The sequence below is a fragment of the Cryptomeria japonica genome, chromosome 10 (genome assembly GCF_030272615.1).
Source record: "Cryptomeria japonica chromosome 10, Sugi_1.0, whole genome shotgun sequence".
NCBI classification, from domain to species: Eukaryota; Viridiplantae; Streptophyta; class Pinopsida; order Cupressales; family Cupressaceae; genus Cryptomeria; species Cryptomeria japonica.
Genome location: NC_081414.1, coordinates 767,992,113 through 768,006,308, shown reverse-complemented (window position 1 = coordinate 768,006,308; position 14,196 = coordinate 767,992,113).

Sequence of the window (14,196 nt, the reverse complement as noted above, 5' to 3'; positions counted from 1 at the left end):
ATAATTATGTTGTAAGCATTGTTTGTAGCCTGGACTGCGATCCAACATGTGGCATATGTAATTCTTCAAACTGTTGTAAGAATTATTTATACTATTTACTAGTTATGTATTTTGTGCTATCACCGATTGTTCTTTCTGCTTTATCTGGTGTTGTGCTACTGGTTACCAATATATCTTGCATGGTGTTTGTGTTAGGCTGCAAGGATGGGATGTCCTTCATTGGATCTCCCTACCTTGACTGCATCAGATGGTATCAGAGCTGGTTTGTGAACCCATTGTTGGAGGAAGACCCGGTTATGCATAGATTGGTTGGAAAAGAAGTTGAGGCAACTTGTGGACTTGTTCAGATCGCCGAACGTGAGGCAACGCAAGGTTTGCAAGTAGACCGCTGATCCTAGAGCTTGAGCTTGAGGCAATTAGTGGGTGGAGACTTGAATAGATCACCAATTGAGGCAGGCTGTAGGTTGGACAGGTAGATCGCCGAGGAGAGGCAACCGAAACCTGAAGTCAGATTGTCAAACCCCTGAGGTAGTTGCAAGTACCTGCTGACAAATTGCCAAACTGGATCTAGTGATGGGGCTCACTTTTCAATTAGCCCTGAGAGTTTGATGCAGGAGCATCATTGTAGTTCTTAACGGTTTGAGTAGTTAGCAGTGGAATTGCTTGGAGATCGTGACATTTCTTCATGTTTTGAGAGTTTAGCGTTGTGGATTTGGATTTAACTCCTTGAGTTCATTGTCTTTATCATGTTCGAGATTCATAACATTTGGATTTGATTCCGGTGAGATCTCGATTCCGGTATTGGCCGTTGATGTTTTCTTACCGGTTAGTCTTGTAGAGTGTTGAGAGAAGTTGAATCGGGTTGCGGTTGATTTTCGTGACTTGCAGATCGTTGATCGATGTTGCTTTAGCCTTGTTTGATGTTCTCGGAGAACTGCATGATGTTTTATGCTTTTTGGAGATATTCTTAGTGATTTAAGCTGACTTGTTACCATTAGCACATTTCATTATGAACCGGTTGGTCTTAGGCCGACTTGATCAAGTTATTATTATTTGTGGATGGTATAAATAGAATATTTGCAAATCATTTGAGGAGACAAAAGACAGAAGATAGAAGACAAAAGTTTGAGATTGAGCGAGGATGTAGATACCAACGAGAATCTGGTCGAGTGAACTGAAGCCAAAAGGGCTGAGCTCCAGATTAGGGTTGAACCTACAGACTGTTACTGAAGGCCGATTTGATGTGTAGATGATTTGCGGATCTTATAATTGTGTTGTAAGCATTATTTGTAGTCTAGACTACGTTCCAACATGTGGCATATGTAATTCTTCAAACTGTTATAAGAATTGTTTATACTGTTTACCGGTTATGTATTTTGTGTTGTCACTGGTTGTTGTTTCTTCTTTATCTGGTGTTGTGGTACCGGTTACCGGTATATCTTGCATGGTGTGTGTGTTAGGCTGCTAGGATGGGATGTCCTTCATTGGATCTCCCTACCTTGACTGCATCACTCACCCATGCTTTCTGCTGCTCTGAGACATAGTTTTTGAGATAGCCTTTCAACCATTTGTTCACAATCTCTATTTTCCCATCAGTCTGTGAGTGATAACTCGTTCTTGGGTTAAGTACTATGCCGCACAATCTGAAAACTTCTTGCCAAAAAGTTCTTAGGAACTTGTTGTCCCTATCACTTACAATGTTCTTGGGCAACCCATGCAATCTAAACACCTCGTGGAAGAACACATCAGCAACCTGAGCTGCTGTAAATAAGATGGTAATAACAAAAAATTTGGGCAAACTTAGTCAATCTATCCACCACCACGTAAATACAATCCTTGCCATTAGCTCTGGGCAACCCGGTAATGAAATCTATCGAGATAATTTCCCATTTTTGATTGGGAATATGTAGAGGTTGCAATAAACCAGCAGGGTGAGTATGCCCATTCTTGTTCATCTGGCAAGTGTGACACTCCGTGATGTAGTTCAACACTTCATGTTTCAAGCCCTTCCAAAAGAACCTCTCACGAATTTGCTTATAGGTTTTGAAATATCCTTGATGGCTAGCAAGAGGAACATCATGGAAAGTCTATATAATCTTCTTTTTGAGCTGAGATTTAGGTAACAGAAAGATCCTACCCTTGTAAAGCATCAACCCATCAACTACCTTGTACCTTTCATCATGAAAAGTACCCTCAATGATGCTGGTTGCAAACTGATTTTTGGCATAATCAACAAGCAACAAGTCCCTCCAATTAGCAGTAAGCTCGACACAATGAGCGCAAATGGGGTCTTCTTGATAGTGCATCATCTACAATATTGTTCTTGCCTTTGACATATTTAATATCAAAATCGTAAGCCTGTAGCTTACTTACCCACTTTCGCTTCCTTTCATTCAGATCCTTCTGATGCATAAAGTGTTTAAGACTATTATGATTACAAATTTTCTCCCCACCAAGTATTGCCTAAACTTGGCCAATGTGTGCATGATTGCAAGCATCTCCTTGTCATAGATGAAGTATGTCTTCTCAACTCCTCTTAATTTTCTGCTTTAAAACAGAATCTGATGCTTGTCTTGCATCAATACAACACCAACTCCTCTCGATGCATCACATTGAATCTCAAAAGGGTTGGAGAAATCAGGTAGAGCCAAAACAGGGCACGTGCTCATGATTTCTTTGAACTTGTCAAAAACTTCTTGTGCCTTTTTTGACCATACAAAAGCTCCTTTCTTAGTGAGGTCTGCGAGGGGGGCAGCCAATTGAGAATAACCCTTCACAAACCTTATGTAAAAACCACATAGACCCAAGAACCCCTTCAGATGTGTCAAGTTCTCAAGTGGAGGCCAATCAACATTTGCCTTGATCTTCTCAGGATCAACTTTAACTCCTTCTACACTTATGATGTGGCCAAGGTAAAGTAACTCCTTCATCCCAAAATCACACTTAGACTCCTTAGCAAACAATGACTCAGGCTCCAGAATACTGAGTACTTCATCCAAGTGTTGTAGATGCTCCTTCCAAGACTTACTAAAAATGATGATGTCATCAAAGAAGATTAGCACGAATTTCCTCAACTGCTTTTGAAAGATCCTGTTCATGCAGGATCGAAAGGTAGTAGGTGCATTAGTCAAGCCAAAGGGCATGACTAAAAACTCAAAATACCCAAAGTGGCATCTGAAGGATGTCTTCTCAATGTCAGATTCCCTCATCCTAATCTGGTGATAGTTGATAAGTTGATACTTTGTCATGTTTTTATCATTTAAACTCTTAGGTTTTTGCCATCTTTTGGGTTGCATTGTGGTAGTGAAGTATTGTGAATTGACTATATGTATTCCATGTGTTAAACCTGAACTTATGAAATCATGTTTGAACTTTGTCGGTCTATTCCTACAACCAAGTGATTTGTTCCTATTGTTATGCAAATTATTTGGGATAGTATCATATGTGAGTTAATGAATGTATTAATTAAGTACAATATGTATGCATGTCCTTGTATGTTGTTTTTGTTGTAGTGTAGATAATATATGATGCCGCGGTGGACATTCTTCTTTCGCACCTGAAGAATGAAGAATCACATATGTGATAACTGGAGATCAAACTGAAGAGGAGCCGAGCGAGCGCAAGGTACGGCATAACAAAATGCTTGTCAAAATTCTCTGCTCTATTCCTTTCTATTCTGTCTAACTTCAAAGAAAAAGGAAGAGCTTATTATAAAGCAAAGATCAACTACAATGGACAACTCAAATCACGCCCAGAAGAAGAGGCGGATGATTGACAGATGAAGAAGATAACTAGAGCTTGGCTGCAGGAAATGTGGATCTAAACTGAACCACAGTCTTTGCATGCCATAGCGATATTTTGCGAATTCAATGCCCATTAGAGTTAAACTCCCATAGTGATGTATGGTTTCTCCGGTTATGCCGTAGCTTGCACTCGCTCGGCTCGTCTTCAGTTTGATCTCTAGTTATCACATATGTGATTCTTCATTCTTTAGGTGCAAAAGGAGAATGTCCACCACGACATCATTTATTATCTGCACTACAACAAAAACAACATACAAGGACATGCATATGTATTTTACTTAATTAATACATTCATTAACTCACATATGATATTATCCCAAATAATCCGCATAACAACAGGAACAAATCACTTGGCTGCAGGAATAAATTGGCATGGCTGCAGGAATAGACCGACAAAGTTCAAACATGATTTCATAAGTTTAGGTTTAACACATTGAATACATATAGTCAATTCACAATACTTCACTACCACAATGCAACCCAAAAGATGGCAAAAACTTAAGAGTTTTGATGATAAAAATATGACAAAGTATCAACTTATCATGCCCCCCAACTTTAAGAGTTTGTTGATCCTGTAGCAAAAGGAAAATTTTTGATTCTCGCTGTAACTCTTAAATCACCAACACTGCCCTAACTTGTCCCCCCTGAAGCCAAGTTCCAATAAAATCCTTTAATTTTTTTCAGTCTGGACCATCTAGCCGTTTCTTCTGTGACTGCATCATAGTTCTGCTCTGTTGGTTGACATGCCAAAAGTGGCCACATAAGGATTGAAGGTTGAAAGATCAATGGTAGCCAGTTGTTGGCTTTCTCCCTACCTAATTGTATGTATTTGGGGGCTCTTTGTATGGTTGCATGAAATTTTTGTAGTGAGTAAGGTTCTCCCTATTTTAAATGTTCCAGTAGATTATTCCAGTGCTGCGTTAACCCTTCTATTGCAGCTGTCCTATCAGTTTGAACCAATTGCTCATATGCTTGATAGACTTCCTCTCTCATTTGAAGCACTAATTTACTAACATCATCTCTTACCAGTAACTTTTGCCAATCATAATAAAGAACCCTTGGTGCTTGTGATTCCCTTCTTAATGGTAATTGACAGTCAAGCTCTAATTTTTCATACTCCCTGGCTTATGGCCCTATGATAATCTCATTTTGGATCCATGACATTAAAACTTTGATATGGATATCCCCAATATACAATAAAGGATTCCACTCCCTCTCTGAGGGTACAACATAGTTATGTAAGTATAATTCACATAGCAAATTTTTCACAGCAGGCGTAGAGGTTTGATAAGCATAACAGAATTCTTCAGATGTTTCTAAGGAAGGATTAAGGTCCCTAACAATGCGGTTTAGTTTGAAGTTCAGATACAACTCTTTCAAATGTACTGCATAAACTCTTGGAGGTGCCCTACATTGCATCAACTCAGGAACCATACCATAAATTATTTCTACCTTAGCCTCTAATTCCTCAATTCAGTTATCTCTCTTTTTAATCTCTCTTTGATGTTTATCAATAATCCCCTGCAACCTATCCTTCTCTATTTCCCATTGTCTATAAAATGTTAAAGCAATAGATAAACTATTTAGGGATGAAGGAGGTCTAAAAGGTACTACCTTAGATCGCGAGATTTATTCAATAACCTCCTCATTCTAAGCTGACATATCTCCAATATTTTCCTCAGGCTGCTGTAGAACATCTTCAATAGTTTCTTCAAATTGTAGTGCCACAGAAGCAAGATTTGCTAGTTTATCCTCAACAACATTTTCTTGAATTTCATCCTTCGCAGGGCTTCCTTCTTCCGAAGTTTCTACTGCAATAACCTCTGTTGGATTACACACATGATGAGTCTTTTGTGTCCTCCTTCGTGTTCTTCTTACATACACTTTTGGAATGGCTGCAAGAGTTTTAATTTTTTGTCCTACTCCTCTTGGATGCAAGAGGAATCTGAGTTACCTGCGGTTGGGTAATAAATTCTTCATTTGTTTCACTCCTTTCTAACTCTTTTCCTTTCCTTCGCAAAACTGGCGAATCTCTTTGAAGAGAAGTAGAGGGTTGTTCTTCAATTGATTCCACTTCAATATTTCTTCCATAATAACTGCGGCTCCTTCAGCAACAAGCAAACCCTTATCTTCAACAGGTGGATTATTTGTAACATTCTCTTCTTCAACCGGCAGGTTATCTACAACAGGGGCATCATCAATCCTAAATTGCTGTATATCCTCAAATACACCCCATTCCATTTGTGAAACATCTCTCAGGGACTACTGTACAAGTAGCTTAACCAATCCATGATGGCTAACATAGCGATTTCCATTTTTTCGCATCTCCTTAGCACTTGTAGAAATGAGATGGTATAAGAAATTGGGAACATTAACTTGTCGGCCATGCTGCAGATGACTAAGTAACTTAAAATGAGGTGAATGCATATTTGAATACCGGCTTTCACATGTAATGTATTTCATAACATACAAAGCTACTTGAGGCCAATGTGTTGGTAGAGAAACCCTTCTGGTTCCTTGTCTATCCATCATTATGGGTTCGTCAGTGGGAATTGTGAACTCTGCCCTGGCACTCCTTGCGTCTTTTGATTCCGGAAAGAGTTCTCCTTCCTGCAGCAACCCCGTTACTTTTTCTATTCACTGCTCCGTAGCAATTACCCTCAAACCTTTAACTATAGTTTCTACTTCATTAAGGGAATGCATAAATTCTGCAATAATTTCTTCGTTGTAATTCTTGATTTTCAAGAAGTAATCCAACCAGCTGTAGTTTCGGAAATAATGCTCACAAAGACCATCCTGCAGCAAACCTTCATGGACCATTGGCTCATGGTGAATTAGATCACCACCCATCTTTTACTCTCATTTTTTTCTCTCTATAGCTGAACCAAAATATTTGACAGTCTTGCTAAAAATAAAATTTCCTTAAATATCTTAATTCTAGCGGCAAACTTTATTATTCACTTGCGTGAAATAATAATATAATAAGTAATGATGGGGAGAAAATCATTTCGGGGTACCAAAAAGGACTGAAACGAACCATAAAGTACCCCCCCAACTTAACCTAGCATGTGTCCACACAAGCTGACAAGATTTCGGTTAGTGGAGCGGACTTAAACAAGATATAATCATAATGAACTAATAAATGCATAATTAAAATAAAATACACTATACACGTACCTACATTTGCACGACAATGAAGGCAAAATGAAATGAAATGTCAGGTAAGAACGTGAGATGGAATGTCGAGGATGGGATTTTATGTACGGAGAAGAATGTTCCCATATAAAATGGAAATATTTTATTAAGAAACAACAAATATGTTCATTGTAGAGGCTGCAGGAACATTACCTTTATTACCTTGCTCAATTGCAATAGGAAGCTCATGAGTTGCTGCAGAGTCAATGTCAGTTGCCGCAGGAACTTTTTCAGTTGCTGTAGGAACCTTTATGTCCCTTTGTGAAATAAACTACTACAAGAACTCTTCTCTAGTAGCTGGCTTATGATATAGTCGTAGTCAATGTCTATTTACTAAGAGTTTAAATCGAACAGGATCAATTGTGGATAAACGGATTGCTCCATTTTGGAAAACTTCTTCTATCTCATAAGGACCTAACCACCTAGTTTGAAGCTTTCCCATAGCATCTTTATATCTGGAATCATACAGTAGTGCCCAGTCACCAACTTTGAATTTCTTTTCCCTGATATATTTATCATGCCATTTTGCTCTTTGATTTTGAATCAATTCTGTCTATTGAACAACTATCTTTCTCCATTCATCTAGAGCATTTAATTGTTGAATGTGTTCTTTCTGTGCTTCAGACACTGTCATATTTATTTGCAAATATGTCCTCAAAGTTTTATGCTCAAATTCAATAGGCATCATTGTTGTTTTGCCACAAACCATCTCAAAAGGTGTGAAACCAATTGGTGTTTTTCAAGTTGTTCTATATGCCCAAATTGCTTTTGAAAGCCGGTGAGACCAATCTTTCTTGTGAATAGACACTGTTTTTGTAAGAATAGCCTCAAGTTCTCTATTTGTAACTTCTACTTGTCCATTAGACTGTGGATGATATGGAGTAGATTTCTTGTGTCTTATATTGTATTCATTGACCAAAGCCTTTATCAATATTGAAGTAAATTGAGGTCCCTGGTCTGAGACAATTTCCCTTGGTACTCCATATCTTGTAAATATCTCTTCATAGAGAAACTCAACCACCTTATTATCTCTTGCATGTGTCATGGCTCAAGCTTCTACCCATTTTGTTACATAGTTTGTACATACCAAGATATAAGATTTGCCATTAGAAGGTGGATCAATTGGGCCAACAAAATCTAATCCCCATTTGTCAAATGGTGCAATTGATATTTGGGGATATAGTGGCATCTCATCAGATTTTGTAGGTTTGCCCATTCGCTGACATCTGTCACATTTCCTTGTGTACTAAGTTGCATCCTTGTGTAATGTGGGCCAATAGTATCTTGTATTGAGTATTTTCAGTGTTGTTCTTTTGGTAGCCAAATGACCTCCACATGGCTCATCATGACATGCATGTAGGATGTCATATGTTTCATCTTCTCTAACACATCTTCGCATGACTTGGTCAGGTCCAGTATAAAATAGACAATCAGCAATCCATGAAAAGTTAAAACTTTTTTCAACTAGCAACCTTCTTTCCTTAGGAGAGAAATAAATTGGCATCTTAGCTGTAGCTAAATAGTTGGAAATATCAGCATACCAAGGAGTGTGAGCCTGAAGGAGAAACAAATGTTCATCTGGAAAAGTGTCATCTATTATTGTAGAATCTTCCTGCAATTGAAGACATGAAATATATTCTTCAACCACATTAGACTTCCCTGGTTTATCAACAACTATGATATCAAATTCCTACATCAACAATAACCAGCGAGCTAATCTACCGGTGATTGATGGCTTATTCATGAGATATCTAATTGCAGTATGATCTGTATGCACAAATATGGGATACCATGTGATATAGTGTCTAAATTTATTAAGTGCATATATGACAGCTAGCATTTCTTTTTTAGTAACTGTGTAATTCAATTAAGGTCCTTGCAAATTCTTGCTAATATAATATATTGCATTTTCCAATTTGTCAACTCTTTGTCCTAGCACTGCTCCTATTGCATAATCAGATGCATCTGTATGGATTTGGAATGGTAGAGACCAATCTGGCCCTTTAAGGACTGGTGCTTGAGTCAAAACATGCTTAAGCTTTAAAAAAGCTTCATTGCATGCTGGGGTGCATTTGAATTCTGCATCTTTAGTAAGGAGTGAATATAAGGGACTTGCAATTTTACTGAAATCTTTGATAAACCTTCTGTAGTATCCTGCATGATCAAGAAAACTTCTCACATCTTTTTGCTTCATAGGGTCATTAATATGCTGAATGACCTCAATCTTTGCTGGATCCACCTATATGCCTTGTACATATATATGATGACCAAGGAATATTCCTTCTTCCATCATGATGAAACACTTGTCACTGTTTAAAGACAAATTGTAGTCTTCACATCGCTGCAAAACTTTCTTCAGATTATCCAATGCTTGATCAAATTTAGAACCATAAGTTGTAAAGTCATCCATGTAAATTTCCATAATATCTTGAGAAATATCAAAAAAATGATGATCACTGCTCTTTGAAAAGTGGCTGAAGCATTACACAACCCAAAATGAAGAACATAATATGCATACGTGCCCCATGGGCAAGTAAATGTTGTCTTCTCTTGATCCTCGGGGGTTATTTGTATTTGATTGTAGCCACTAAATCCATCAAGGAATGAAGAATATCTCTTACTAGCTAGAGTATCCAATACCTGATCCACAAATAGCAATGGAAAATGATCTTTTCTTGTTGCTAAGTTTAGAGATCTATAATCAACACATACCCTCCATTTGCCTGATAGTTCTGATACTTAATGTTAAGTACAGATGCCAAGCTGATAAGATGAGGGGGGGGGGGGTGAATCATACAAACTTAATCTTCCATAAAAACATCAGATTCAACCTCGGTAACATATATTTCAGTAATATAACCAAAACTGCTAAACATGCAAACTCAAAAGCATATAAACATTATAACACTCATAACACCAAATTTAACGTGGAAACCCAAATAGGGAAAAACCACTGTGGGATTTCGGACCCACTAAGAAATATACTCTTCTAAAGTATGCTTGGTTAAAAGCAAATCCTGTTAAAGATTACAAACACATTACTAGATGTGACTCGGTTAAGGGATTTCCCTCAGATCTGTTAGGATCTTCACCTTGTTAGAAGTGACCTTGTTAAAGGATTTCAAACACTCAATTAGAATGTCACCTTGCTAGAGGGTTTTACAAATAAGACTGTTAAGTCCACTCAGTTAAGAGATTTTCTGTCACTTTATAAAATAATGGTAATAAAAATCTATCTGCAACTTCACATCTAAAATGCTAAAGCAGATTCTTGTTTGCTCAATACAATATATACATAGAACTAATCTTGTCCATCTGCTAGGCTCTATACTTTGTTATTCAAATAGGACTTCAAGCTTCTATGTTTGGTAATCACTATGTAGCATCCCTGTGCATACACTTGCCCGCATACATTGTTTATCAATCAGTTCCTTATTTATAAACAATTTGCCAACCGCTTAATCTCCTTGATCACATTTCTCATGATCAATCATAGCCATCAGATCTTCAAACTTTGACCAGGTTCAATGTATCCTTCGATCTGAAAACGTTTTACCCCGCCTTGGAACTTGCATACATTTCTTGGAACTTGTGCTAGGGTATTGCAGTTCAATCTGAGCTGTAGATCTTTCTGCTGATTTTCCTTTGCCATAGATTCTTTAACAAACTTCATTCACGACATACCAATCATTCAATCATAGCCAGCTCATTAGCTTCCTTCATTAAATAATGCTTTTATTCATTCAATGCATTCTGTTATTACTCGGTTGCAACTCGATAAATACTAAACTTCACTCGGTAGACATACCGCCTTCATTAACCGATAGTGATAACCTTAGGGTTTATCGACTAGGTTCCTTAGGGTTTACCGACTAGGTTCCTTGCTTGGTAAGATAATGTAGTATTAACCTTACAGTCAATAACATATGTATGATGTCAAAACAATCTAAACAATCTAAACATCATGATCTCATCATTGTCTAACTCAGTAATAGTTGCCCATTGAATAACTTATTCCTCCCCTTATTCATCATATTCTTTTTGTGTCTCTTACCGACATCTTTATACTCATCAAATCATACTGAATTAGAAAATCAATTTCTTGACATCAATGACAAAATAATAATATTAAGACAGTAAACATCCTTAATCAGTTATATCCATAATCATCAACAACCTTCTCAATATCCTTATTGAAATGCCAACAATCTCTCCTTGTCTGTTATAATGCCAAATGCCAAATGATCTTTTCTTGTTGCTAAATTCAGAGCTCTATAATCAACACATACCCTCCATTTGCCTCTTTTTTTAGGTACTATCACTAGAGGTGATACCCATTGACTATTAGCGATAGGATAGGTAAACCCAGCTTTCAACAATTTCTGTAATTCTTCTTTAACTATCTCCTTGAAGGTAGGATTGACTCTTCTTTGAGGTTGTCTGAGTGGACAATGCTCATCCTTTATGTAAATACGATGAGTACAAACTGATGGATCAATCCCTTTCATATCCTTGTAATCCCATGCAAAATCATTTTTATGAAGTTTCAGCAAGTCCACAAGGCCCTCCTTTTGAGTATTTGATAGATCTCTATTGATATTCAAATATTTATTCAATTCCACATCTATCTTAATAGTAAGATCAATCTAGTTTATATTAGAAAAATGAGAAAAAGATAATTCCTGCGGCAACAGAGTATGCAAGATATCAGTGGCTGTAGGAAAGTCCAAACCTGCAATATTCGAAATCAATTCTTGCAATTTTTTCTCTTCTATAAATTCATTTATCAATATTTTATAAAGAATTGTTTGAAAATTTCATGAATCTGCATGCATAGCAAAAGAAGAGACCCCAGAGGTAGACTTTTGCCCACTCACCCTAATCATGCAGAAGAAAATTTCCCATATATAAATCCTTTTGCTAAACTTTACCAAGCCCCACAAAATTTGAATCACCCTAAATCTGAATTTCCGGAAGGTAGTTTTCAGTTCCTTTTTGGTCCACAAGAAGAAGAATTGCCTATAGTAACAACCCCCACAAGTCCAATGCAAGGGAACCCTCCTCCTGGTGGGAATAATCCACCACCACCACTACGAGGTCCACCATTTGAGTTTCCCATCTCTGATCAGCATGATAATGCTAACCTCAAGAACATTCCAACAACTTCACTCCCTAAATTCTATGGGTTGGTGACAGAGGATCCAGATACATTTCTGTTTGAGTTTGATGTTCTCTGTAGGAGTTTTGACTATACTACAGATGCCCATAGACTCAAAATTTTTCCTGCCACTTTGAAGGAGTCATCTTGGAGATGGTTTATGAGCTTGGGTAGTAGCACAATCAACACATGGGATGAGATGAAATAGTTGTTTCTTGCAAAAGACAAAGATTATTGTAGAGGTACTGATCGTCATGGAGATGATATCTTTAGAATGACACAAACTGAAGATGAGAGTCTTGAAGATTATTCGGAAAAGTTTCTGTTTAGTGTCAAAAAGTCCAAGCATAGCACTCTAAATGAAGATTCCCTCAAATTGATATTTTTGAGGGGTATCAGTGATGAATGCACTGATTCCTTAGATATTATGGGAGGAGGTGACATTACACAATCCACTTGGGCTGAAATAGGACAAATTTGCAAGAAATATTTTAGATCTACTTCTAAGAAGAATAAGAGATTTAAGCCAGGGGCACCATTATCAGCATCTGGAACTGGAGTTTCTAGATTGGAACTTAGTCATCTGTTAAAGGATTTCAAGGAGGACACTATAAACAATATGGCTACCTAGTTGGATACACTGACAGCTAAGAAGAAGCATGAGGAAGCTAATGCATTCCTTGCAAAATTCTATCCTCATTGTAAACAATGGAAAAAAGATTGCAAATGTAAGATGGTTGCAAACATGGAAGTACTTGACTTCAAACCAGCTCAAGGTGAGGACGAGCAAGTCTTCTATGTTGCTCAAAGAAGAGAAAATTTTCAAAGACAAGGTATTGCACCTGATCCACTTTCTTTTTCTGATTATAGTGGTAATTCTTATGCACCAAATAACCAATGGCAACCACAACATTCTTAAAATTTTGGTAACTATCCACATTGGTATGGTTCACAAGGCCAAGGGAAGCAATTTGCTAATCAAATACCATAGTGGCAGTAGCCACAAGGGAACTAGTATCCACCTCAGAGTCAAGGATACCAGTTTCAAGGAAATTGGCAACCTACCTCTCAATGGAGGGGAAACCAATCCTGGCCAACCCAATCTTCTAGATATCAGCCTCCTATTCAACAACCACAACCTCCTACTTTAATGCCTCCTCCTGCAGCTACGACTGCACCGCCTAAAAAACCACAGTTGCCTACTCAACTGTTACCAAATCCAAATATCAAATCTCAACAACAACAACAAGCTTATTCGGCTGATGTTAATCAATACCCAGCCTATTCTTTATCACTAGATGGCATTCACCTCTGATCTGGAACAACTTTACCTAATCCCTCTCATTTAGTTATCACTGAGGTACAGGAAGAGCAAGAAATCTCTAATCCAAGAGATACAGTACCCCAGAATCAAATATTGCCACCATTTCCCCATAGGCTGCAAGAAAAAAAAGGTTCCCATTGAACAAAAACAAAGCTTTGATATTATTGATCAATTGAAGCATATTTGTGTTAAAATTCCATTGTTGCAAGCAATAAAGGATGTTCCCATATATGGTAAGGCATTGAGAGAAGCATGCCTAAAGAAAACTGGCAAGAAGAAAAAGGACCCACAAACAGTGCATGTTATGAGTCAATTGGCTGATATTATGTTAGGTAAAATTGCTATTCTAATGTATTCTGATCCAGGTAGTCCTGTTGTGAGTATAGTCATTAATGGCAGTCAAATAAAAAATGTTTTGATTGATCTAGGGGCAGCCATTAATGTAATGACAAGGAAATTAATGAAACATCTAGAGATCAATAATTTAAGGGCCACACCCACAGTTCTCCAACTTGCTGATGGTTCTATAGTGAGACCTGACGGTATCATAGAGGATGTAGTAGTTAATCTGGATTCCTAGGAATATCTTGCAGACTTTATGACGTTATCTCCAAAAACAACATTGGGAGGATATTCGGTCATATTGGGTAGACCTTGTCTTGACACAGCTGATGCATATATTGGGTGTAGATTGGGGGACATGACTATTTCAGATG